At 48.1% G+C, this 25,536-nt stretch overlaps 1 long non-coding RNA gene across 1 annotated transcript; it reads left to right on the top strand.

Moving 5' to 3' along the window:
• Nucleotides 1–1,300: 1,300 nt before the first annotated feature.
• LOC131819372 (uncharacterized) lies at nucleotides 1,301–4,733 on the top strand. Its single transcript, XR_009349168.1, has 2 exons — nucleotides 1,301–1,516; nucleotides 4,424–4,733. It is a non-coding gene; the product is annotated as an uncharacterized LOC131819372 (long non-coding RNA).
• The last annotated feature ends 20,803 nt before the right edge of the window (nucleotides 4,734–25,536 follow it).

The following is a 25,536-nucleotide window of genomic DNA, read 5'->3' as shown; positions in this document are numbered from 1 at the left end:
AGGCAGGATACAAATCTTAAGTAAACGAAAGTGGGAAGTTTCTAATTCAATTAAGAAGTTTTATTTTATTTTTTTCAAGATTTTATCTTATGTATTCAACAGAGAGACACGGTGAGAGGGGGAGCAGAAGCAAGGGGAGTGGGAGAAGGAGAAAAGAAACAGGTTTCCTGCTGAGCCCGATGCAGGGCTTGATCCCAGGACCCTGGGATCATGACCGGAGTGGAAGGCAGGCACTTAACGACTGAGCCACCAGGCACCCCAACTTGAAAAGATTTAAAGTTACCAACTAAATTGCTTTTATTTCTGTGGACAATTTCTCTACCTGCTTTTACATGTTTATGCCTTCTGTTAGCCAACACTGCGTGCAAAGGGACTGATCATGCAGTGAAGCCAGAAAACCTGGGTTCTTCCTATTAGCGGCTGGACCTAGCTACCCTCATAGTTTTCTCCTCTGTAAAGTGAGGGGATTAAAGTATTGAGGATTATTCCATTCTCCTTTCCAGCAAGGCCTCCTGAGCTGCAGGCTCTCACTCCCCTGTTAACAGTCCCTATTTTATTTTTAGATGCCGTTCTAGACTTTTCCCTCATTCCTGGAACACTTACAAAGAAATTCACGCGTGTTGTCAGGGCAGCCTCATAACTAGGAAGGACGAAAGGGACCTTAGAGGACATCAAGTCCTATCCCCTTCGCAGTGAGATGAGGGCACAATAGGGTGTGTCTTGGTCAAGGCCCCACGGCAAGTGAGTGCCTGAGCTGCGGCCGGTTCTGGGTTCCCCCATGTCTATCCGTTTCCACTTGAGGAAGCCAAAGCCCCCAGAAGCCAGGGACTTCCCTGAAGGTCTGCTGACGGGGCTGGCTCCTTGGAGATCCTCTACTGAATCCAATCCCTCTTCTAAGAGCGGCTTAGGCGAGATGCGGGCCCTGGGTCGAGGTTTCTCGGAAATTTCCTGGCCCCGGATCCAGGTCCGGGCTGGCACCGCCGCGTGAATGAATAACCGGGGGCCCTGCAGGGTCCCGGGGGCTGAAGCACATCTCCCCGCGACGGCGCGGGGCGACTACCCGGAGAAGGGCGCCTGTGTCCGGGCCTCTGAGGGTTCCTCGCTAGGCTCGCACCGGGCTCGCACCTGGCTCGCACCTGGCTCGTACGGGGCTCGCACCTGGCCCGCAGCCTCGCACCTGGCCCCGGACGGCTCACCGCTGGGGGCGTGGCGAGAGCCCGGCTGGGGGCGTGGCCCAGAAGTGGCGAGCCAATCCCAAGGCGCGCCGTGATAGAGGCGGCGCGTTCTCGTCCACACCCCGCCCATTTTCTCCCGGCGCGGGTGGAGCCCGGCGGTGACCCAGGCCTCCGCCCCCGCGAACCGCGCACCCGCGACCTTTGCTCCGGCCGCCGCTCTGGGCACAAACTTTCGGAAAGCGAAGGCCCTTCCGGGGCAGGAAGGCCGGGGATGTTGACGGGTTGGCGGGATGAATGACCCTGGCCCTGGGGGAAGGGGAATCTCGTCCAGGCTGGACAAGGTGAGCCCGGGACGCACACTTTGCAGAAGCTGAGCAGAGAAAGGGCTTCCGTGAGCTGAAATCAGTGTTTCCAGTTCAAAGTAGCTGCCCTCCTAGGTGCGGGTGAAGGTAGCGGGCGTCCGAGAACCCCTGGGTCCCACGACCTGATCCTGTTAGTCATACTTCTTAGTTGTAGTATTGCGAGGAATACAGGCATTCAGATTTTATATTAAAAAAATAAAGTTTACGTTTGACATTTTTGAAGCCGCTGTGATAGACACTTTCCTGAGTTCTTGGGCTCAGTGAACAAAACAGATTTCTGCCTTCTTGTAGCTTCTATTCTTAGACAAGGGAGATAATACAAGGCTATGGGGGGGGGGGGAGTGCAGCACAGTGCAGAAAAATGCAGTACAGTACAGTAGACCCCTCCGGAGGGGTGTGAGTCTACGTGAGTGTGTGTGTGAGAATATGTTCCAAGAGTCCCAGTGGATGCCTGAAACCCCAGATAGTACCGAACCTTACTTATACATAAGTTTTTTCCTATACATACATACATACCTATGATAAATTTAATTTATAAATTTAATTTATAAATCAGGCATAGTAAGAGGTTAACAACAACAATAATACAAAGAGCAATTCTAACAATATACTGTAGGAAAAGTTCTGTGAATGTGGTCTCTCTCTCTGTCTCAAAATATCTCCGTGTCCTGTCCTCACCCTTGGTCTTGTGATAATGTGAGATGATCAAGAGCTCACACGGCAAGAGCAGGCAAGGTGAGCGAGCTGGGCGTTGCAGCGAGGCTACTCCTGACCTTTGGAAGAATTCTGTTTCCAAACTGTGCTTGACCCTGTGTAATGGAAACTGCAGAAAGTGAAACCATGGCTAAGGGGGCGCTAAGGTAGAGCAAGGTCAAGGGAGCAGGTTTGGCCAGATTGCACACAAGTGAGAAAGTGAGAGTTGAAGGGGGGAAGACGGGTAGCTAACGGGCTGGCGGCAGAGCATGCCGGGCGGAGGACAGCTGGCTGGTGTCACTGAAGAACAGCAAGGAGAAGTGTGTGCGTGGTGGCAGGAGCCTGTGAGGGAGGGGAGAGTGCCGGACGCGACTGGGGGAGAGAGAGAGAGAGAGAGAGAGAGCGAGAGCGAGCGCAGATTTTGTCTGGTTCTTGTACGCTTGGCTTTTAGTCCGAAACAGGGAGCCATTGCAGTGTTTTGAGCAGAAGGGTGACATCATCTGACATATTCGAAAATAACCGTTCTGGCTGCCGGGTTGTGAACTGACCAGAAGGACAAGGACAGAAGCAGGCACGCCTGCTAGAAGGTTATTGCGGTAATGCCTGCCACAGCGCGTGGCTGATGGTAGCTTGTGCGAGAGTGCTGGTGACGCAGGTGGTGAGAGATGGTCAGATTCTGGGTATATTTTGAAGGTAGAGCCCCCAGGATTTCTCAAAAGGTTGGAAGTGGGTCATGATATAAAGACACGAATTAAGAGTCACTCTGAGATGTTTAACCTGAGCAGCTAAAAGAAGAGTTTCCACCAGCTGAGGTGGGAAGGCTGGGGTGGAGCAGCCTTGTGGTCTTGGGAAAATACATGTTTGCAGTGTTTACTAGGACAGCCTTTTTTTTTTTTTTTTTTTTTTTAAGTAATCTCTACACCCAGTGTGGGGCTCAAACTCAAAACCCCGAGATCAAGGTTTGCATGCTCCGTCCACTGTGCCAGCCAGGTCCCCCACAGGAGAGAGTTTTCTTCTTTCTTTCTTTCTATTTTTTTTTAATTTTATTCATTTATTTGACAGAGAGATGGAGACATCGAGAGAAGGAAAACAAGGAGGGGGGGAGTGGGAGGAGGAGAAACAGGGAGCCCTAGGCAGCCCAGGGCCAGGGTCATGATCCCATGACCTGAGCTGAAGACAGACACCCAATGACTGAGCCGCCCAGGTACCCCAAGGGGAATGTTTCAATCAGAGAAGCATGGGTGTGACCAGATTACAGAACAGGGTTTTTGGTGACTTAGTCAAGGGCCAGGAAGTCTTCCTTTCACCTCTGTAAGGGGCGAGAGTTACCCCAGTGAACCTCTAATGAGTGAGAGGGTCCTATTAGAATCACTGGGAAAATCTTCTCAATGGAGCCATGGAGAGGGGCGCCTGGATGACTCAAGCTGCTTAAGTGTCTGACTCTTGATTTCTGCTCAGGTCATGATCTCAGGGTGGTGAGATCGAGTTCCGAGTCAGGCTCTGTGCAGAGCCTGGAGCCTGCTTAAGAATTTGTTCTCTCCCGGGGGCGCCTGGGTGGCTCAGTGGGTTAAGCCTCTGCCTTCAGCTCAGGTCATGATCTCAGGGTCCTGGGATTGAGCCCCAAATGGGGCTCTCTGCTCAGCAGAGAGCCTGCTTCCCCTTCCCTCTCTCTCTGCCTGCCTCTCTGCCCCCTTGTGATCGCTGCCTGTCAAATAAATAAACAAACAAATAAATAAATAAATAAATATTTTTTTAAAGTACTGAAGAACAGGGAGGTCTGGTGGCTCAGTTTGTTAAACGTCTGCCTTTGGCTCAGGTCAGGGTCTCAGGGGCCTGGGATGGAGCTCCAGGTCAGGTTCCCTGCTCAGTGGGGAGCCTGCTTCTCCCTCTCCCTCTGCATCTCCCCCTGCTTACATTCTCTCTCTGTCAAATAAGTAAATAGAATCACTTTCTGAAAGTACTGAAGAACAAAGAGGAACTACCAGTCTAAAATCTAGATGAAAATGTGAGCCCAGAGAGGAACCCGAGTACTGAAACGCCCTTCACCCTGAGAACATTTGCTAAACTAGGTCAACTTGAGCAGGCATTTCAGAACAGAAATCCAAACCCATCCTAGTGATTAAGAAGAGATGCCCCTGCTGGATTCAAAAATGAGTCAACCGAGAGGAACCTAACCCAGGCGCTTTGCCCTAGGTGCTGAGCAGAAGAGAAGAAAGAAACTATTTCTGAGTTGTGATGAAAAGCCAGGCCTGGAGTGGGTATGTAGCTTCAAATTACATCATTGGTGGGGTCAAAAAAGAGAAAAATACTCAAGCTGTATATTTAAAGTGACTGCAGATTGGCAGTGTTCAGGTAACTGGTAGAAGCTAATTCCTTCAAATAAGTTTTTGAAGAGAATGGACAGTCAGAAATATTCCAGCACACAGAAATGACAGAATGCAGAAGCCAACATTTGTAAATATTTCATATATTGGAATTATTAAACCAAGACTATAATCTCTGATTATTGTTATGTTTGTTTGTTTATGTTTATTTAAGTAATCTCTACACCCAATGTGGGACTTGAGCTCACAACCCCAAAATCAAGAGCTACATGCTCTACTGACTGAGCCAGTCAAGTACCCCTGAGTATTATGTTAAAAAAATAGGACATAAACTTGAAAAATAATTGCAAGAAGCAGGAAACACCACCACTACCACTACCAAATAAACTAACAGATTTGAAAAAAGCCAAATAGAATACAAATATAATACAAATAGACAAATATAGTAACCCAAATTAAATACTCTGTAGACAGGAACTTCCTTTTTTTTTTTTTCAAGATTTTATTTACTTGTGTGTGTGTGAGAGAGAGAGAGAGCTTGAGTGGGGCAGGGTCAGTGGGAGAAGCAGACTCCTCACTGAAGAGGGAGCCCGATGCGGGACTCAGTGCCAGGGCTCCAGGGTGAGGACCTGAGCCGAAAGCAGTTGTCCAACCAACTGAGCCACCCAGGCGCCCAGAAGGGAACTTCCTCATCTCACAAAATCTATGTAGAAAAAAAATCTACAGGGGCGCCCGTTTCATTCAGTCATTTGAGCCTTTGACTCTTGAACTTTGCTCAGGTCATGAACTCAGGGTCCTGAGATCATGCCCGGTGCCAGTCGGCTTAAGACTTTCCCGCTCCCTCTGCCTCCGCCCTGCCTTGTTCCCTTTCACACACACACACACACACACACACACACACACACACACGCTCTCTCTCTCTCTCTCTCAAAAAAAAAAAATATTATTTTAAAAAAAGATCTACTGCCAAAATCATACTTAAAGGTGAGATATTGTATACTTTCAATCTAAGATTGTGAACAAGCCAAAGATGACCCCTTTCACCACATTTATTTGACATAGTCCTGGAGGCACTGGCCAGTGCAGTAAGTCAAGAAAAAGGAAAGGCGTAAGAATCAGAAGAGAAGTAAACTGTCTCCGTTTGCAGGTGACATGAACAAGGAAACTTGTGAAACAACTACTTGAGCTGAGAAATGAATTTAGCTCCGTCTAGGAAACAAGGTCAAAATACAAAAATCAGTTTTCGTTTTTTAAGTTGTAATTTTTGTATAACATTACCAACATTTGGAAAATAAATTTTTAAAAAAGATTTTATTTATTTATATGACAGACAGAGATCACAAGTAGGCAGAGAGGCAGGCAGAGAGAGAGGAAGGGAAGCAGGCTCCCCGCGGAGCAGAGAGCCGGGTGCGGGGCTGGATCCCAGGACCCTGGGATCATGACCTGAGCCGAAGACAGAGGCTTTAACCCACTGAGCCACCCAGGCGCCCTCTATCATTTTATTTTTAAGTCATCTCTTCCCAACATGGGGCTTGAATTCACAATCCTGAGATGAAGAGTTCCGTGCTCCGTAGACTGTGCCAGTCAGGCACCCCAGTCCTTTTTTTTTTAAGAGAAGGAGAGAGAGCAAGGCAGAGAGAGTAAGTGGGTGAGGGGAGGGGGAGAGGGAAAGAGAATCTTAAGCAAGCTGCACACTTCGTGCAGAGCTCAATTGGGGGCTTGATCTCATCACCCTGAGATCATGCTTCAAACTGAAATCAAAAGTCAGACACTGAACTGACCAAGCCACTGAGGTGCTCCTGCCCAAATACTTTTAATATGCTCTTACATTTGGCTTCCTAGTATTTTGTTGAGGATTTTTATATCGGTGTTCATAGTGTTGGTCTGCACTTTTCTTTTCTTGTGTTGTTTTGATCTGATTTTGGTGTCAGAGTAACCCTGGCCTCATGAGTTCGGGAGTATTGCCTCCTCTTCTGATTCTTGAGAGAGTTTGAGAAGAATTGATGTTAATTTTTTTTTTTTTAATTTCCATAGACCGTGGTACCTGGGTGGCTCAGTCAATTAAGCATCTGCCTTCGACTCCCGGTCATGATCTCGGGATCCTGGGATTGAGCCCCACCTTGGCCTCGTTGCTCAGTGCGGGGTCTCCTTCCTCTCCCTCTGCTCCTCCCTCCCCCCATCATGTTCTCTCTCTCCCGTGAATAAATGAATAGATAAGTAAATAAATCTTTTAAAAAATTGAGTTGGTAGACTGAGTAAAGCAGGTTGCCCTACCTAGTATGGGAAGACATCACTTCTCATATGGAAGACCTGACTAGAAGAGAAGGCTGAGTAGGAAAGAATTCTCTGTGCCTGCCCGTCTTGGAGCCCGGGCTTTGGTCTTTTGTTCCTCGCTTCGTTCGGAGACTCAGGCTGAAACTTGCACCATCGGCTCCCGGGTTGGGACGTTTCAGCTTCTGTCATTGCAAGAGCCAATTGCTCGTAACAAATCTCTCCCTAATATATACTGGTTCTGTTTCTCTGGGGAATTCTAGTACTGAGCCCTTTTTAAGTACCCAATTCACTGGCCATAAATATGTTTTCATGTTGTGCACTCATCGCCACTACTCATTTTGAGAACTTTTTCATGATTCTAAACAGAAATTCTGTACTCGTCAAACAACAATCCTCTATTCTTGTTCTCACCGTTCCTTGGTGACCTCTATTCTACTTTTTTGTCTTTGTAAACTTCCCTATTCTAGGGACCTCGTATCAGTGGAATCACGCAGTAAGTGTCTTTTTGTGACTGGCTCATTTCTTAGCATAGTGTCCTCCAAGTGTCCCACTTAGCATAATGTCCTCAGGGTGCATCCATGCTGTAGCCTGTGAATTCCTTCCTTTTAACCAACTGAGCCACCCAGGCGTCCCAATTTCCTTCCTTTTAAAGGCTGAATAATGTTGGGTGCCTGGGTGGCTCAGTGGGTTAAGCCACTGCCTTTGGCTCAGGTCATGATCCCGGAGTCCTGGGATCGGTCGGGCATGGCGCTCCCTGCGCGGCGGGGAGTCTGCTTCTCCCTCCAACCCTCTCCCCTCTCGTGCTCTCTCTCTCTCAAGTTAAAAAAAAAAAAAATCTTAAAAGCCTGAAGAATGTTCCTGTGTGTGTGTGTGTGTGTGTGTGTGTGTGTGTGTATCTCACAGTTTATCAATTTGTCTGTTGACGGACATCTGAGTTGTTTCTGCCTCGAGCTGTTGGGAATACCGCGGCTGCGAGCGTAGGAGAACAGGGAAGCCTTCTTAAGTTCTGCTCTTTATATCAAGGAATTATGTGGTGGGCATCAGCGTTTTTCCTGTCTAGCACCCCTCCCTTCTGCCACAGCCCCTCCTTCACCAAGAAGAGAAGAGAACCTGTAGTCAGGAATCACCCCAATTGTGCTAAATCTCTCCTGTGCCCCAGCTGTGGCCACGGGGTCCCAAACAGAACAAAGCAGGGCAGAGCTGAGGAAACTGAGGAAGGGACCCTGTTTGCAGCTGTTTGGAAACCCCGCTGGCAGGGAAAAAGCACACTCGAGTCATCAAGAGAGTTGGGGAGAGAATGACTTGAGTTTGGGTGCCTCTGGGGCCCAGGAGGACTCCTTTCCTTCTTGGGATCGCTTGGGAGACTCTGGCCTCCTTCTACCTTCTTGTCCAAGCTACATCTTTGGATTTATGTCTCTTGCAAACAGAAGGACATAAATGCAAAAAAAAAAAAAAAAAATGACGTGCTCAGTCCATATCAGAATTCCTCCTGTCAGGAAGGAGCGAAGCAGCTTGTCTTAGGTCAGATTCTCCCAAAAGCTTAACCCAGGTAAGTGATTTATCAAAGAAGAGTTCTCAGAAAAAAACATTAAGGGAATGAAGTAGACAGGTGAGCACAGCAAACACGGGAAGAAGACCAGCCAGTGTGGGGGCATCTCAGGTCCCTACCTCAAGCCCTCAGCTCTGTCCTGCTTTGTTCATTTTGGGACCAAATGGCCACAACTGGGGCAAAAGAGATATTTAGCACAATTGGGGTGATTCCTGACTACAGGTTCTCTTCTATTCCTGGTGAAGGAGAGCATCTCTGCAGAATTTATCCTGCTCCAGGCAAAAGAGCTGGGCTTTAGCGCTGACTCACCCATCCCTGACCCTAAGCGCCCCCAGAGCAGGGAGGGTGTGAAGACATCAAATTTCCGTGGATAAACACCTCCAGTGCGCAAGAACGAACCTCTGAAGGTTGCAGGTGTGAGCCATTGGCAGGGAAACATGCAGAATCCCAGCTTGCAGTGCTGGTAAAAGGGACCTGAGGATCTGAGTGGCGGACACAGTGTTTGAAATGACAGCTGGGGACAGCTGGGGCCGCTCCCTCTTCCTGGCAACCCACATGCCCGCCGGCCAGGGAGAGGCTGGAGGACGCCATTCAGACTCACATGTCCACACACAGGTTGACACAGTGACCCCACCTCCAAAACTAATGTGTGTCAATCCGTGTTTGCACGCTGCAAAGCTCTCAGCTCCCCCCCACCGTTCTCCCGGTGACTTCTAATGTTTTGCATGGGGCGTTCTGTTTACCAGATGTGTACTGGCTAGAGAAGAAAGGGGTTCTTCAAGGCCTATTCTGCCTCCACAGCAGAGGCTTCGAATGCCAGCAGCGATCAGCCAGGCGCTATAACAACGATCATGGTAGTGAATTCTAGCTTTACTGAACACATTCATCTCATCTAATCCCTTTTACAAGGGAGATACCAGTATTATCTCTATTTTCTGGATAAGGAGTTGAAGTGAATAAGTGATGGAGCCGGGGTTTAAATCCAGGCTGTCTTGACTCCACAATGTAATTGCATACGTTAAATAACAAAGATCCACGAAAAAGATATTGAGTAATAAACACTAGGAGAACCATGAGAAACAGTTTTATTGGAAATATTCTAACACATCTTCTGAACAAGTAATCAAAAATATAAATAAAGACACAGAAGATATGACCCTACAAAGTTTTTTCAACCTGAAAACAAATAGTGTACCTTCTATTCAAGTTCCATGGACAGTGACAAAATTCAACAAATATGAAGCTACAGAGACTATTTTGGTAAGTTTTGAAAAGTGGAAATTCTAAAAGTCAGTCTCTGATCAAATGCAATACAGCTAACAGTAATATAAAACACCCCACTTAGAAATGGAAAAGCATGAATAGCCTACCAAATTACTCTTAGGACAAGAAGTAAATCAAGAGTAAAAAAAAAAAAAACAAAAAAAAAACTATTTAGAAAATAATTTTAAAAATAAGATACAGTAAAATCTATCTGCAGAGGTAAAACTAAGAGCACTAAATGCTTTTTAGGGTCAAAAAGAGAAAAATAAAATGAATGAGTGGACCACAAAAGTTGAGATTTTGGAAAAGAGCACAAAAATAGCCCCCCTTAAAAAAATCAGAGAAAGGAAGTACTTGAAATAAAAACAAACAAACAAAAAACAAAACAAAGAAAAAACAACAATCACAACAAAAAAACACCCAGAAGCTTAAGAGTAGGAGAGATGTGCCTTCCAGCCTGTGGACAGAGAGGTATGTCCCGGAGCTCTGCTTGAACTTGGTCCCCTGACAGGTGTCCTCAAAGCCCCCTTCTCACTGCGCATGCTCTGCTGTGCTCCTTGACCGCTGAGGCTTCGGATCCCCGACTAGAGTCTCCAAGTCAGCACCGCATCTTGTATACAATGAGCCTGCCTTTGGCATCTTCTCGTGCTTTACAATAAATTCTCTCCACTTGGGGTTCCCGTTCAATTAAGCTTGAGGTCTTTACAACAGGAACTATGTTCTGATCGTCATTGTATCCTCAGGGCCTGGGAGACGTGAGTCCTGAATAAACGTTTGCTGAATGAGGGAAGGAGTGGATGGGCTCGAAGCACTGATTCCTGAGTTGCATTTGGTCCCGGGCTTGCTTCTATCCCCCCCTGCCCAGCTACAGGCTCCAAGCCAATGTCCTGAGGCCTGGAAATGAATTATTCCAACAGTAAGAGGACTAACAAAAAGTAGCTGCCTGATGGGATATGTACATAACCAACAATGACTGTGTGGGCAATGATTTCTCTCCCCTTCATTTTCTTTTCGGCTTGGATAATCAACTATTTCCTTTGTGAAATGGAAAATAATCCTCTCTGCCCTTAAGGCCTGATTCACACGCCACCTTGAAATGCCACCTTCTCCTGGTTCACATGGAACCTTCCCTCATTTCCAACTAGTAACTCTCTTGCCTTTCCCGGGCTCCCAGAACATCTGCCCCTCCCTCTTGGTGTCTTGAAATTCTGCCTTTGCTTATTTGTGTCTCCGATGGGCTTGTCGACCTCCTCTACACAGAACTGAGGGTCCCCTGCACAGCACCACCCTGGTTAAGTGAAGGGTGCTCTAGGATGCTCATTCAGACTCAACCCATTTTCCTCGGCACGTGCAGGAGTGCGGAGGGGACAACAGACTTTGGATGGGTGAGTACCTGGCTGGCAGAGACCACGCTGAACTTACAGCACGTGAGGGCAGAGGCTCACGGTGGCCAGACTCCCACAAGCCTCGGGGACCAGCTCGTGCACACTCCCACCTATGATGCACCTGGCTGAGAAAAGATCCCCGAAGCTGGGGTAATTTGAACACCAAGATAATGAAGGTTAATAGCCAAAATTATTGGAAAATAGCAGAAACCCAGAAGCCCCTGCTAATAGTAATAAATGTGTAAATAAATAGGCAGAAGCATGTCAAGGGCAGAGAGAGCTGAAGTCATTTTCTAACCCTCCTGACACTGACTGATTTGCTTTAGGCAAGAAGCCTTGCTGAAAGTTAAATCTCATCTATTTAGTAAGCTCTGGAAGAGGATATCTGCATGGTTGGAACTACCTCCCTGACTGCTTATCAGTGACAAGGGAAAAACAATAACTACAGGTTAATAGGACAATATTTAAATCACCAAGGCGGAGGAGATAGACACTGTATGCCTTTTGTTGTCTCACCGGCAAAGAGAAAATAATGTTTATGTCGTCTTCCAGCAGGAAGCGTGATGAAGAAAAAAAGGACAAACCCCCAAATGAAATACTCTCTTAACAGGGAAAACTGAATTTTTCCATCATGTCAGTGTCATAAAAGACAAAGCCAACTATTCCAGATTAAAGGAGACTACAGAGAAACGACAGTGAAATGCTTCGCTTCACTTCTAGACGGGATCCTGGACGAGAGGGAAAATGCTATGCAAAGGACAATACCAAGGTAATTGACAAAATGGTGGTAAATGAGATACTATGTTGCATTCATGTTAAGTTTAGTGAAGTGGATAATGGTTCTTACATACGCTGTAACTGTTTAGGCATAAAGGAGTGTGATGTGTGCAACTTATTCTCCAGTAGTTCAGAATAAGTTACCTGTAACACTTCATATAGAGAAAGAATTAACTTCCTTAATTTTAACAGGTGAATTCAGGATACAGGGCAGACAAATGTCCATTATACTATTCACTTTTCCTTAACTTTGAAATTATTTCCAAATAAAAAGTTAAACCAAAAAAATCCAGGCTCCTTACCATGGCCCATGAGGTACCTGCCACCACCCCCAGCCAGCCTGTGCCATCTTATCCTGACCCGTCGTCATGGGCAGCTCCATTGATATGGCTGCCTTCTGGGTTCCCAAACATACCAAGTTCTTGCCCACCTCTGGGCCTTCATGCACACACCTACTATTGCCTCTGTATGGATTTTCTTCCCCCAACTCAAGTACTCAGGGATATAGTAATTATCATTTCTCAAAATGGCCTTCGACCCCCCACTCCAACCTAATACAGACCAAGTATATTCTTTCATAGCTCCCTGAACTTTTCCTTCATGGTACTTATCACAGTTTGTAAGAATGCGTATTTGGGGAGGATTCCTAATGCCCATCTTCTCTAGTAGCCTGAAAGCTCCCCAAAGCCAAGGATCTCATCTTTTTCAGCTACTGGACCTAGCACACTGCTGGGCACTTAGGACACAGCAGATTAAATGATGTCTTCTACCCTCCAACTTCACCCCCAAATTGTTGGCAGCTGTCAGAGAACACACCCCACAGTCCACGTCTAGCTGTAGGAACGGATTCATGAGGTTGCGTCTACATGGGCTTCTTGGATTCCCTCTCGCTAACCCCAGTACTTGAAACTAAGAGGCCATGGTAAGGAAGAAGGGAAACTCTGGGGGAGACTGATGCTAAGGGAGGGATGATGAATTCAGCTGAGAGCCTGGAAGCCCCCAGGGGGATGTCAAGGGAGCAGTTGGCTGGACCGGGCTGGTGCTCAGAGGGGCAGTTTGGATTGGAGAGGCGGCCGACAGCCCAAGCTGTGGGCAACAGGAGGATCTCTCACGGACCTGTCTGTGCAAAAGAAAGAGAAAAAAGAGTCCAAGGAATGGGGCCCAGAGGAGCCAGACTTAAGGGCTATGCAGAGAAAAGCGTCTCTGGTGGCAAATAAACAGTGTCTGGGAAAGTGGGAGTGTTATCAGGGGAGAGAGAGAGAGAGAGAGAGATGTCACAGAAGACAAGAGAGGAAGCCAGGTAGGCGCTGAACTCCACACATTTGTGTTTTCTTTTTCCTTGTTCGAGCTCAGCATCTGGCATCTCATGAGTTGAGGTGGCCTGGACTAGGGGCTTGGACTCTCGTCTCAAGACAAGAAGAATCTTGACTCAACCTCAGAATGGCTGTATGACCTTGGGCCATGGACTTAACTTTCCCAGACTCCAAGCCCCTGTCTTCAGAATGGGAGTAAGGCTACTATTCACTTTCCCAGGCTGCCGTCAGGATTGCAGAAACTCATCTCTGGAAAGCCCTTTGATCCATGTTTGATCTACAGTCTAGGGATGAATGAGCATCACAGGTCACGCACAGCAGGGGCAGGATGCGCTGCTTCCGGCTAACAGAATTGTTTCTGAGGTTTGGCCAATGAGGGGCTTCAGACAACAGTCAAAGAGCCCCCTCGTCACCTTCTAGGCCATGTCCCCTTCCCCTGATCCAATCCCTATTAAACAGACCTACCGTGGCAGGCTCCATTTAACACAGTCCTTTCTCCAAAGCCTCTTTCTGAAAATCATCTGTGCCCCCAAGCCCCCAAATGTGCCCCAAGTCTGCCCACTTGGTTGCAACTAAACCCTGTTTATCGGGTAACCATGGGGACACCTCTTCCTCAACACAACTACCTTCCGTGGATCTCAGGAAGTATCCCCAGGCCTCTGACTTGGAGATCGCTCTAGTGTGAGCCAGTAGCTTCTGACCATCCCATCTCTGAGGAAAGAGAAGAGTGTGGACGCCTCTTCACAGCTTAGAAAGCTACTCCACACCAAAACCTCCCTTTCATCCTCACAACGGCCCCGTGAGGTAGATACAGCAGGTAATAGCTACTCTGGTCCACGTTGATCAAGCATTTACACTGTTACCATGCTCTGTGTGAAGAATTTTCATACGTGATCTCACTTAAACTCACCCAGATCCTATGAAGTGGGCTCAGCTTTTCCATTTTACAGAGGAGCAAAATGGGGTCACAGTGGCGATAAGTTGCCCCGAATCAGAGAGGTAGTAAGTAATGGATTCAATCCTCAGACCACACTTTCAACCCTTCTACAACATCGCCTCACGAAACAAGTATATTATTTCCCGGCACTAGCTTATCCATTAAATGGGAGCTCAGAGAGGTAAAGTGACTTGCCCAAAGTCTCACACCCAGGAACTGGCGGAGCTGAGATCCACAACTGGATCTTCTGGCTCTGAGGCCCCTGAAACCAGGAAGCATCAGTGACTGGGTCTGATGAGGTACTAGGTAGTTATTTCTGTAGCAGCCTTGCCTTGGCAATCCTGTTCAGCCCAGAATAGTATTTCTAAACCGGAAGTCCTTCCTGACATTTTTCTGGGAAATTTATGTTTTCCTGAATCCCAAGACCCATCAGTCAAGAGACTGGGAAAATAGGAAAAGTATTATAATTCTCTTGTGAGAATTCATGCTTAACAATAAACATAGAGGCATTCCTGGTAGGAAGGAATCACTGACATCAAGTAGAAATGCTGAGAGATAGAGTCCAAGACTAAGGTAGACATGTTGGGAACTTGGGTCAGAAGGAGAGAAGTGGGGGTGCCTGTCTGGCTCTGTCAGAGGAGTGTGTGACTCTTGAGCTCAGCTTTGTGAGTTCGAGCTCCACATTGGGTGTAGAGATTACTTAAATAAATAAATATTTGTTAAAAAAAAAAAAGAAGTGGTCACAGTCTAATCATTCTTTTTCACAGCTATTGCCATATCACAAGTGGATCTGTGGCCCTGTCTGTTGTAAACAGTCATTTTCACAAACGGAATATTAATCTGTTTACATGCATCATATATCTTGTACAAATCCTATGAATGATGTTCCAAGAATCAAATTTTGGAAATAAGCTTGTCCTCCAATGGGCAATTTCAACACACACTGCCATGTGGTACAGTTATCTTGTTGAAGATTTAAACATTTCGTTATTCATATGTTACCAATAATATTCTGGTGGTTTTTTTTTAATATTTGCTATGGCCTACAGTTCTTTGTAACTACTCTTATGTATTTAAAAAAATACAGAACGTTATGAAAAATACAGACGAGTATGAATGATTTCAGGAATTCCCAAGAATTCCAATTTTTCATTTCCAAATCCCGAAGATGAGTTTCTGTTGGGAAATTGGACACCCGGCCCAGAGGAGCCGGTCGGGCAAACTACGGAGACGCCATCTTTCCTGGCTTCCAGGAAGTTTCTGCATAGGAGCAGGTCCTGGAGTAGAGCTTCCTTGGCCAACAGCCCTCTAAAGGCAGAGGTCTGAGAAGAGGTTACTTCAGGGATCCATGGGCTGAGCCTGAGGCATTGGTCTTCATGTGAAACATCTGAAGGCTCAAGTTTTACCGCAATCTCATTCCAGAGAGCATCTGCTCATTTTAGTACACAAAGTGTCATGTAATTACCATGAGAAAAATGGAGTAAATGGATGCCGGGTCAAGCTCCGCCTTTAACTCTTGTAGGAACAGAGGCACTGCGGCAGGGGGGCTGTGGAATCAGGAAGGCGGACCTGGGACTGGATGCTGGTTCTGCTACCTACTGGCTGTGTGACGTTGGGCAGGTCCCTTAACCTCTCTGAGACCTAGTTTCTCCTCCTCTGTAAAACGCTGATAATGAGAACACCAGTGTCACTGGGATGCTGGGAGGATTAAGTGAGATCATCGCTGTAAATCACAATGCCCAGCACAGAGTGAACGCGAGACGTTCTTTCCTAATACGACAGGCCCAGCAGTGGACCTGGGGAGGAAGAGCTTGGCGAAAGCCCTTGGAACCACTCACAGGGCTCATGTGCCCCCCACCCCCGGCCTTGTTCAGGCGGGGATTTTGCAGGTCTCTGGGCTCCGCCAGATGCCCCAGGCCCGCCCTCCTAGCCCAGGACGCCTTGCGGGTCCCCTGGCGGGGCCAGGCCGGAAGGCAGGCGGGACGGGGCAGGAAGGCCTCTGTCCCACGTGGGTTCCCAGGGGACTGGCGAGGTTGGCACCGGGTAGAAGCTCTTGAAGCACGTCCTCTGGTGCTTGAGGTAACCCAGGCCCCTGCAGGGCATCCGTGGGCCTGCCGTGGGTGCGGACGGGGGGTGGCGGGGGGCGCCGGGGGCAGGTGGGGCTTGGGGCGGGAGACCGGGGTTCGGTGGCGCGGGGGAGGCAGTGGCAGGGGCTCCGCGCGCACGTGGGCCTCGCCGGCTCTGGGGGCGACGCGGCCGCGGGGCTGGGCGCGCTGCGGGGGAGGAGGTGGGCGCCCGCCCCGCACTCCAGGGCGGCCGGAGCCTCTGGCGGCGAAGCGTCCTCGGGCGCTGGGTGTGGCCCGAGCTGTGCCCCTTTGCGCCCGTGGGGTGCCCGTGGGCCCGCTCACTGTGCGAGCGCCCGTGGCCAGCAAGACGGGCGCTGTGACCGTGGGTTCGAGGGGACGGGGGCGGCTCGGCCCGGGGCTCCTGCGGTCGCCGGAGGGCTGCGAGGCTCTGGTCCACGCGCGGGGCGGGCGGCTGGATCTCGGGGCGGCCAAGAGAGACCCGAGGGCCTCGCCTCGCCTGGGGAGCCGGCTCACCTCCCCTTCCCCTGCGGAACCGTCCTGGGCGCCCTCGGAGCTTTGCTTCCTCCTGCGGGCGCTCTGGCGTCGGGCGGCAGCGCCGAACCCGGCCGGGCGCTTGTCCGGAGGCCCCTCCTGGGCAGGAGCCGCCGGAGGGGCTCAGCCTTCAGGCCTCTCTCGTGCAGGGCTCTTCTGGTCATCCGCACCCCCGAGTCCTGCCAGAGGAAGAGAAGAATTTGGGTCGTGTTTTCTTCTCCCTCCACCCACGACTAGGAAAACCTGCCTTGGGAGTCTTCAATGGGGCAACTTGGTGGAGAATCTGGGCAAACGGACAGAGGTCACTGTTTGCGGCAGCCGGCGGGGGCCGAGGCACGGCTTGGCCAGGACTCGGTGCCTGAAATCGGACGAGCCGGGCAGCCCCGCACTTAGCTGCAGTGTGATTCCAGGCAAGTCATTGACCTCCTGTGGTCCCAGTTCACTCCGTGGTGGGGTGGGGGCTAACGGTGAAGGCGGCCTCCGAGGGCTGTCCGTGTGACCCCGGGTCCACAGACCGCAGGGCGGTGGGGCAGAGCCGCGCTGTTACATCGGAAAGATCAAATATAAACTCGTACCTTAAACGATTTTTTTCCCCAACTCTGTCGCTACTAGGTGAGGTCCAGTACCCAACTATTGTGTATACCCCTAGTGCCCAGAAATTGGTGTCTTACATTATTTACCATTAAAATAACCGGGAGTCCTTGGAGGGTAGCTGATTCCATTTCTTAGACAAGAAAAATCCACAAGCATCCTGTTGATGCCAGAAAACAAGAATGTTTTCAAGGATGTTGGGGTAGTGTTACAAAGACAAATATCCTAATTAAGTGGGCTACCATTTTCAAAGCTATGTTGTGATTTGAGCACCCTAAACCCTGCAACAATCATGAGGCGTAAGTGAAATGTCCCGGGAAGGCCATGAGTCTGTAAACGACTCCAAAGTAGAAAGTTAATATAAAATCTTCAAAAAGGTCATTGTAAGGCAAGTACACTCCTCTACGGGTACTAGAGGTTCTCCTACAGGGAGTTGTACTGGAAAGGTGATGAGGGCCACCTGGGTGGCTCAGTGGGTTAAAGCCTCTGCCTTCAGCTCAGGTCATGATCTCAGGGTCCTGGGATCGAGCCCCGCATCGGGCTCTCTGCTCAGCGGGGAGCCTGCTTCCTCCTCTCTCTCTGCCTGAGTCTCTGCCTACTTGTGATCTCTCTGTGTCAAATAAATAAATAAAATCTTTAAAGAAAAAAAAAAGAAAGGTGCTGAGAATAGATATGTATCATTTTGATGATTTTTTATGAATAGAGTGTAAATATATGGATATTTTGATTTCTCTCTTATTCCTCTACTTCTATTTATAAGATGGAAATATGAACTAATTTCTCTCTGTGCAAGGAGGGAACTGTGGGCCCACTGACGCTGGGTAAGGCAGGGTGACCGTGACCCACCAGCACTGCCCACTGACCCTGGGTAAGGCAGGGTGACCGTGACCCACCAGCACTGCCCACTGACCCTGGGTAAGGCAGAATGACTGTGACCCAACAGCACTGATCAGTACACACGGTAGCCGGGTAGTTGGACATGTCAGCACTGTTCTAGCTGGTGATGACCCTGTTTGTCCTGATGAGAACTGGCTTCACCGAACTCATTACCGCATCTCCTAAGAAAATGCTTTTTAGCCTGAGGAAATTAAAAAAAACACTGGGCTACAAAAATAAATAAAATAATAAACTAAAATACCCCAGCTACAGGTCCCATCACAAAAGATCCCCAGATTCTATAATAAGGGATTCATACTCAGGATAAAGAACTCTCAAACTTATCATAAAAGTCAACAAACCGATTGAAAAACGGGCGAAGGAATTGAACAGCCATGTCTCCAAAGAACACCAGAAATGGCTAACAAGCTCATGAAAAGACCCTCATCATAGCAACATATTAGGAAAAGGCAAATCAATCAAAGAGAAAACTACAAAACCACAAAAAACGCACTCATTTGGATAGCTACTATTAAAAAAAAAAAAACTCACCCAGAAAAATAACAAATGTTGATGAAGATATGGAGACACTGAAATCCTTGTGCATAGTTGGCTGGAATGTAAAACGGTGCCGCTGCTACGGAAAACTGGGTGATGGGCCCTCAGAAAAGAGCTGGCAGGGAGCGCCTCGGTGGCTCCGTCAGTTAAGCAGCTGCCTTCGGCTCGGGTCATGATCTCAGGGTCCTGGGATCGAGCCCCACATCGGGCTCTCTGCTCAACAGGGGGTCTGCTTCTCCCTCTCTCTCTCTGCCCCCCGCCATGCTCTCTCTTTCTGAAATAAATAGATCTTTAAAAAAAAAAAAAAAAGCTGACAATTTCACTGCTGAGTATATATCCCAAAAAATGGAAAGCAGAGTCATAAAGAGATATTTGAACACCCGTGTTCACAGCGGCCTTATTCACAATAGTCAAGGGATGGAAGCAACCCAAGCGTCCACTGACGGCTGAGTGGATGGACAAAAGGTGGGGTGTTATATACAATGGAATATTACCCAGCCTTAAAAAAGGAAGGAAATTCTGACCCAGGCCGCAACATGGATGGACCATGAGGACATTATGTTAAGTGAAATAAGCCAAAAAACAAAACAAGTACTGTAAGATTCCTTTTATAGGAGTTCCCTAGAGTGGTCAAATTCAGAGTCAGAAAGTGGGATGGTGGGAAAGTGGGACGCCTGGGTGGCTCCGTTGGTGAAGCGGCTGCCTTCAGCTCAGGTCATGATCCCAGCGTCCTGGGATCGAGTCCCACCTCGGGCTCCTTGCCCTCCGCAGGGAGCCTGCTTCTCCCTCTGCCTCTGCCTTCCACTCTGTCTGCCTATGCTCGCTCTTGCTCACTTTCTCTTTGACAAATAAATAAATAAAATGTTAAAAAAAAAAAAAGAAAGAAAGTGGGATGGTGGTGGCCAGGGGCTGGGGGCCGGGGGGAAGGAGGAGTTAGCATTCGATGTGCACAGTTTCAGTTTTATAAGATGAAAAGGAGTCTGGAGATGGGTGGTGGTGATTGTACAAGAAAATGAAGGTACTTAAGGCTACAGAACTGTCCACTTAAAAATGGCTAACATGGGGGTGCCTGGGGGCTTAGCTGGTTAAGTGACTGCCTTTGGCTCAGGTCATGATCCTGGAGCCCTGGGATCGAGTCCTGCATCGGGTTCCCAGCCCGCGGGCGGGGAGTCTGATTCTCCCTCTGACCCTTCCCTTTCTCATACTCCCTCTCTCTCAAATAAATAAATAAAATCTTAAAAAATGGTTAACATCGTTAACATGATAAATTTCGTTATGTGAATCTCAACCAAAAAACAAAAGATGTCCAGATTCTAATATGCAGCCAGGTTTGAGATCCTCTGTCAGGGGAAGGGCACAGAAGGGTATATGTGAAACTTTCATGACCTTACCAATTATAAGTTAATAATGGGTTTTACTAGTGCCAACAGACCAGGTCGATGCATCATAATAAAGGGACAAGAGCTCAGTTATTGATGACCATACAAAAATTGAATGTAACAACTCTGAGGAAGACACCAAGGTTCAAAAATTAGTATCTGTATATAAATCAGTTACATGTATTAGTTCTTATTTGTATTTTGATTTAAACAAGCTGAAAAAAATTTAGTTGACATTTATGGAACATTTATTCAAATTGAAAATTCAAATACACTGGATATTCAATATTAAGGGATGATTATTTTAAAAATTTAGTTGTGGTAATGGCACTACAGTTTAAAATCCTTAATCTTGGGGTGCCTGAATGGCTGTCATAGAGAATGTGATGGTTGATCTTGGGGTTGTGAGTTCAAGCCCCGTGTTAGTGTATGGATTACTTTAAAAAAATCTTTACAAAAAATAAAATAGATAAAATCCTTAATCTTTTTGAGTATCATGCCTTAACAGTTCAGATGACATTCTATCATGTGTGAGATTTGCTTCAAAATAAGGGAGGAGAATCAGTAGTCATGGGTTTAAACTGTTCAAGTTGAGCAGTGGGTTCACGGAGAGTCCTATAAACTGTATTTTTTTTTAATTTGTTTGACATTTTCCATAATGAGTTTTTCTTTAAGGCATACAAAAGAAAGAGAGAAAGAGAAAGAGAAAAAGAAAGAGAAGAAAGAAGGAATATATGAGAAAGAAAGACAAAAAGAAAGAAACTCAAAAGCTCCCCAAGGTCACCAGGAAGCTTTATAGAAACGGGCACTGGGGCTAGTGACCCTCAGTTTGAATCCTCAGAGCTGGGACATGATCCCTTGTCTCTGGCCAGAACCCGCAACCTGCTGATTCTGAGAGTTTCCTTTCTCCTGCGGGTCCGGTAGGATTACAAAAACTCTAGGGGCACCTGGTGGCTCAGTCTGTTAAGTGACTGCCTTGGTCTCAGGTCCTGGTCTCAGGGTCCTGTCGTGCGCTGCCCAGTGGGGAGTCTGCTTCTCCCTCTCCCTCTGCTGCTGCTCCCCCTGCTTGTGTGCTCACTCCCTCTCTCTCTCTGTCACATAAATAAACTGTTAATAAAAATTTTTGAAAGGTATAAAAATAATAACTGGTAGAATTACTGAGGCCCTAGAAAGGTAGAGAAACTGGAGCCCTGGGCAGGTGAAGGACTAAGGACAAGAGAAGGTTAAGCCCGCGGCTTCGGTACTTTCATAGCCAGTTCTGAAGGCAGGGTCTTAATAAATGTTGTAATTACTCTGTAAACGCTTAAAGCATATGAGTAGTCAAAAAAAATCCACTGTATTGACTTTGTCTTCACAGTTAAATTATTTAAGGTAATTTAGCTGGTCAAATTTGTAATCAAAGCTTAAGTCCCCTGTGGGAAACAAATAGTTTTCAATTTTTTGTTGTTGTTGTTAGCGTCTAATACATCGAGCATTAGAGCATACAGAAGGTGGTAAATATTTCTCTCCAGCCCAGAAACCTCTCAGATAATGAAATCGTCTATCAGGGGGTTCTGACTTCCCCTTAAATGGGAAGGTAGAACACTTGGCACAAGGTCTACAGCCTAAAATGACCTCAAATCCAGTTCCGATGAGTCCGTGTACTGGAAAGGCTAGGGGCGGTCTTAGGGGCAAAGCACAGACAGGGGCTCTCACAGGCAGGCTGTGTGTCTGGCTGATCAGGCAGCGAGTCCGTCATGCAGCAGGTGCGAACTGGGCACCAAAGCGGGTGTCCAAGTCCCACTGGCCCTCCCTATCTCGCAGCCACAAACAACGATCGAGCACACTTTTCCCTTTGTGCCACTCTCATGAATACAGCAAAGACATTCCAGGCCCCCAGGGAGCAGCCCTGACTTCTCTTCCAGAAGCGGAGAGTCAAGGCCTCAATTCAGGGCTTAGGCACTTCGCAAATCTCCACCCAAGTGGTCAGAAGCATGGCCCACGGCGTAGGTATGAGTCCTGACTCAGCTGGGCTTTCTGTTTGGGTTGGGTTTTGGTTTTTTGGCTACGTGGCTCTGCTCCTTTTTATCCTTGACCTTGGGGAAGTAATAGAACATCACTAGGCCTGTTTTCTCGTCTACCTCATCAGGGTAATAATCCCTACTCAGCAGGGTTCCTGTGAGGACTAAAGGAGCTGATGTGTATGTCTGAGTGCATGAGCATCTGTCTGAGCTGTATCTATATTTGGATGGAGACACAGGCATGGAGGAACAGCAGTGGCCAGAATTATCACCTTAATATTGCTGGTACTTCAGGGTTTGCTCCTTGGAAGATCTTGGATATTTGCTTATGAATCTAACAAATAGATTAGATCAAGCCACTGGCAAAACATGTTGTTTATTTTTCTGAATATTAATTCATCGCCCTATTCAGGCCAAATGATGGCCATTCTAGTTCACATGTTCCCCAAATCACCAAGGGATAAAATAGATGATGAGGGGTGCCTGGGTGCTCCGGTCATGATCTCAGGGTCCTGGGATGGAGCCCCGCATCGGGGCTCAGCATCTCTGCTCAGCGGGGAGCCCGCTTCCCTCTCTCTCTCTGCCTGCCTCTCTGCCTACTTGTGATCTCTCTCTGTCAAATAAATAAATAAAATCTTAAAAAAAAAAAAAAACAATAGATGACGAATATCAGAAAGAAGGTTCTGGGAAAACATGTGTCCAGAGAGACAGTGTGGGCAAGTGGCTGGAACAGAGAGGAGGTATCTGCTCCCACTGGGATCGGGGCTGGTGCTCGGAGCGTGGGAGTTACACGCGGCAAGACTTGGAGGTGCCACCCGCGTCCGGGCCAACGAGATCCGCGTAGTTATGACAACGACTTTCCAACAGACGGCGGTAAATTGTTCGAAGCTGTTGTACCTTTTCCGTATTCACACAGTCATGCTAGGAATTTATGACCCTCTGAAGGGCTGATTGTGGTCTCTCTAGGCGAGAGGGCACGTAACACACTTTCCTTGTGTGTCAGACAAGATCTAAGAAACCTCAGCGTCTGGGGCAAAGATAAGACTCCCTTGTGTGGTCGACAGACTTCTAAAAATAACCCCTAAAATTCCTGGCCCCTGGTTTTTCGATCCAACACTAAGCAAGGAACAGCTGCAAAGAGATTCTGCAGATCTCACTAAAGATGTCGTTAAAGTTCCAAGTCAGTTGATGTTAAGATCTAGAGATCAACACCCAATCAGGTAGCCACTTAAAAGCAGAGTTTTCTCCAGCTCATGGCAGAAAAAGACATCAGAGACTTGAAGCCGGAGGAGGACTGTGAGCCATTGCTGGCTTGAAGAGGGAGGGGCCAGTGACAAGGAACGCAGCAGTCTCTGAACAGCGGCGCCCGGGTGATAGCCAGCAAGGAAACCTGGAGCACGACCCCGCATACCCAGGAACTGAATATGGCCAAGAACCTGGACTCCTTTGGAAGTGGATTCTCCCCCCAGGCTAGGTAAGACTCCGGCCCAGCCAACATCTTGACTTTGACCTTGAGAGACTCTAAGCTGAGAACCTTGCCAAGCCAAGACACTGAGCTGAGAACTCAGCAAAGTTCACAGGACCCGTTTTAAGGGCGTGTTGTTTAAAACTGCTAAATTTGGGGTAATTTCTTATACAGCAAGAGAAAGCTAATACACTTGGTTTCAAGAAAGAGCTCAGCGGGAAAAAACATGGGAACTGCTTCAGGAAAGGGTTCTAGCATCCCTCTTGCATAACAAGAGGACACAGTGTCCTCACTCTTAATGTTTCCTTCTTGTAGAGGGAGGACCGCTGGTCTGTACTCCTGCCTTCCCCACCCCCTGACTTCCCGAGGGAGAAATGCATCCTTATCCCAATCTCCCCTCTTTTCCCCTTGAGGGTGCACCTGCTGGGTAAAACCTGGGTGCACCTGCTGGGTAAAACCTGGGTGCACCTGCTGGGTAAAACCTGGGTGCACCTGCTGGGTAAAACCTGGGTGCACCTGCTGGGTAAAACCTGGGTGCACCTGCTGGGTAAAACCTGGGTGCACCTGCTGGGTAAAACCTGGGTTCTTTTTAAAAAAATTTTTTTTATTTATTTGTCAGAGAGAGAGAGAGGGAGAGAGAGCACAGGCAGACAGAATGGCAGGCAGAGGCAGAGGGAGATGCAGGCTTCCGGCCAAGCAAGGAGCCCGATGTGGGACTCGATCCCAGGACCCTGAGATCATGACCTGAGCTGAAGGCAGAGGCTTAACCCACGGAGCCACCCAGGTGCCCCGAGATGTTAAAAGGATTTAAGTTTCCTGGTTCGCTTTCTATAAAAGACCAACCCTAAAGGCCCTCATTGGCAACCCTGTCGGGACCCCTTCTCACTCTTGAGCTTTTTCTGTATCTTTTCTGTAACATCTACCGCTTTACTCACACATACAAAAATAAAAATAAAAAATAAGGGTGGGCCCTAAGCCAATATGTCAGAGCAAAACTGACATCACCCTGAATCGACCTGGGGATATAGGACAGCCTTGGCAGCTAAAAGGCCAGGCTCTGGTGGACCCTTCATACTGTCAGGGAGAGAAAGCCAGGTAATAGCTACATGCCAGATACCAAGGACTGTGCCGAATTGCTCTGGGAAAGGTACCACATCGTTTCTGCATCCTGCATTCCCACTGCCGCTGCCTGGTTTCGGTTCATGACTGTCCGCGGTCAATCTCCAAGATCCATCGACTTATTCACAGGCCACACTGTGGGTTATGTGGGTGATAGATCTCCCTCCACCTGCTGCTTTCAACCCTTTGACCGAGGCTTCTGGGGCATGAATCTCTACACTTTTCCCAGGGATGTGGTATCTTTACTGCGTTGTTGTTTTTGTAGGGAGGGGAAATTTCCAGAGGCTTTCACTCAGTCCTTCCTACCTTATTGGCGCCCAGTCTGTGAGGAAGAGACTAGTGGGGATGCTGGTACTGTGTTAGTTTCCCATTTATTGCCTCTCAGTTCCAAAGTCTCCCTCCAGTGTCTGCTCCAAGGTAAGGGGCTGGACCACGCAGCACCTCTCAGGGCGCAGAACGTGATGCTAAGCTTTGCCAGCAGAGTGCGCCGGAGGCCACTGAACCAAGAAGGGGCTGCCCTTGGGGTTCTAAGGCCTGTCGAGGTTTCTCGCTTGTGCTGCGCAGATTTGCAGGACTACCTGTATGTGGGCACATCCAGTGGGCCTTAGATGCGTGTCCCGAGTAAGGAGTTCTCTGGGGGAGCTCACAGACCCCAGCTTGCCACCACCTCGCTGCGCCTTCTCTTCCGGAACGCCAGAGAGCGGAAAACCAGCAGACCCCAAGCTGCCTTTGAGGTCAGTGGATTCCTCCCACTTGGACTCCTTTTGCACCGTCAGTCTGGACCCCGTGCAGCGTTCTCTAGCACTGACCTTCTGCAGAGCAAGCGCTCTCTAGCACTTGACTTCTCCCGTCCTGTGCTTGATTTACCAAGTACACTT

This window comes from Mustela lutreola, chromosome 17 (assembly GCF_030435805.1).
Source record: "Mustela lutreola isolate mMusLut2 chromosome 17, mMusLut2.pri, whole genome shotgun sequence".
Classification (NCBI taxonomy): Eukaryota; Metazoa; Chordata; class Mammalia; order Carnivora; family Mustelidae; genus Mustela; species Mustela lutreola.
Note: the sequence above shows the minus strand (reverse complement) of the source record. Positions and strands in the feature narration are given on the sequence as shown.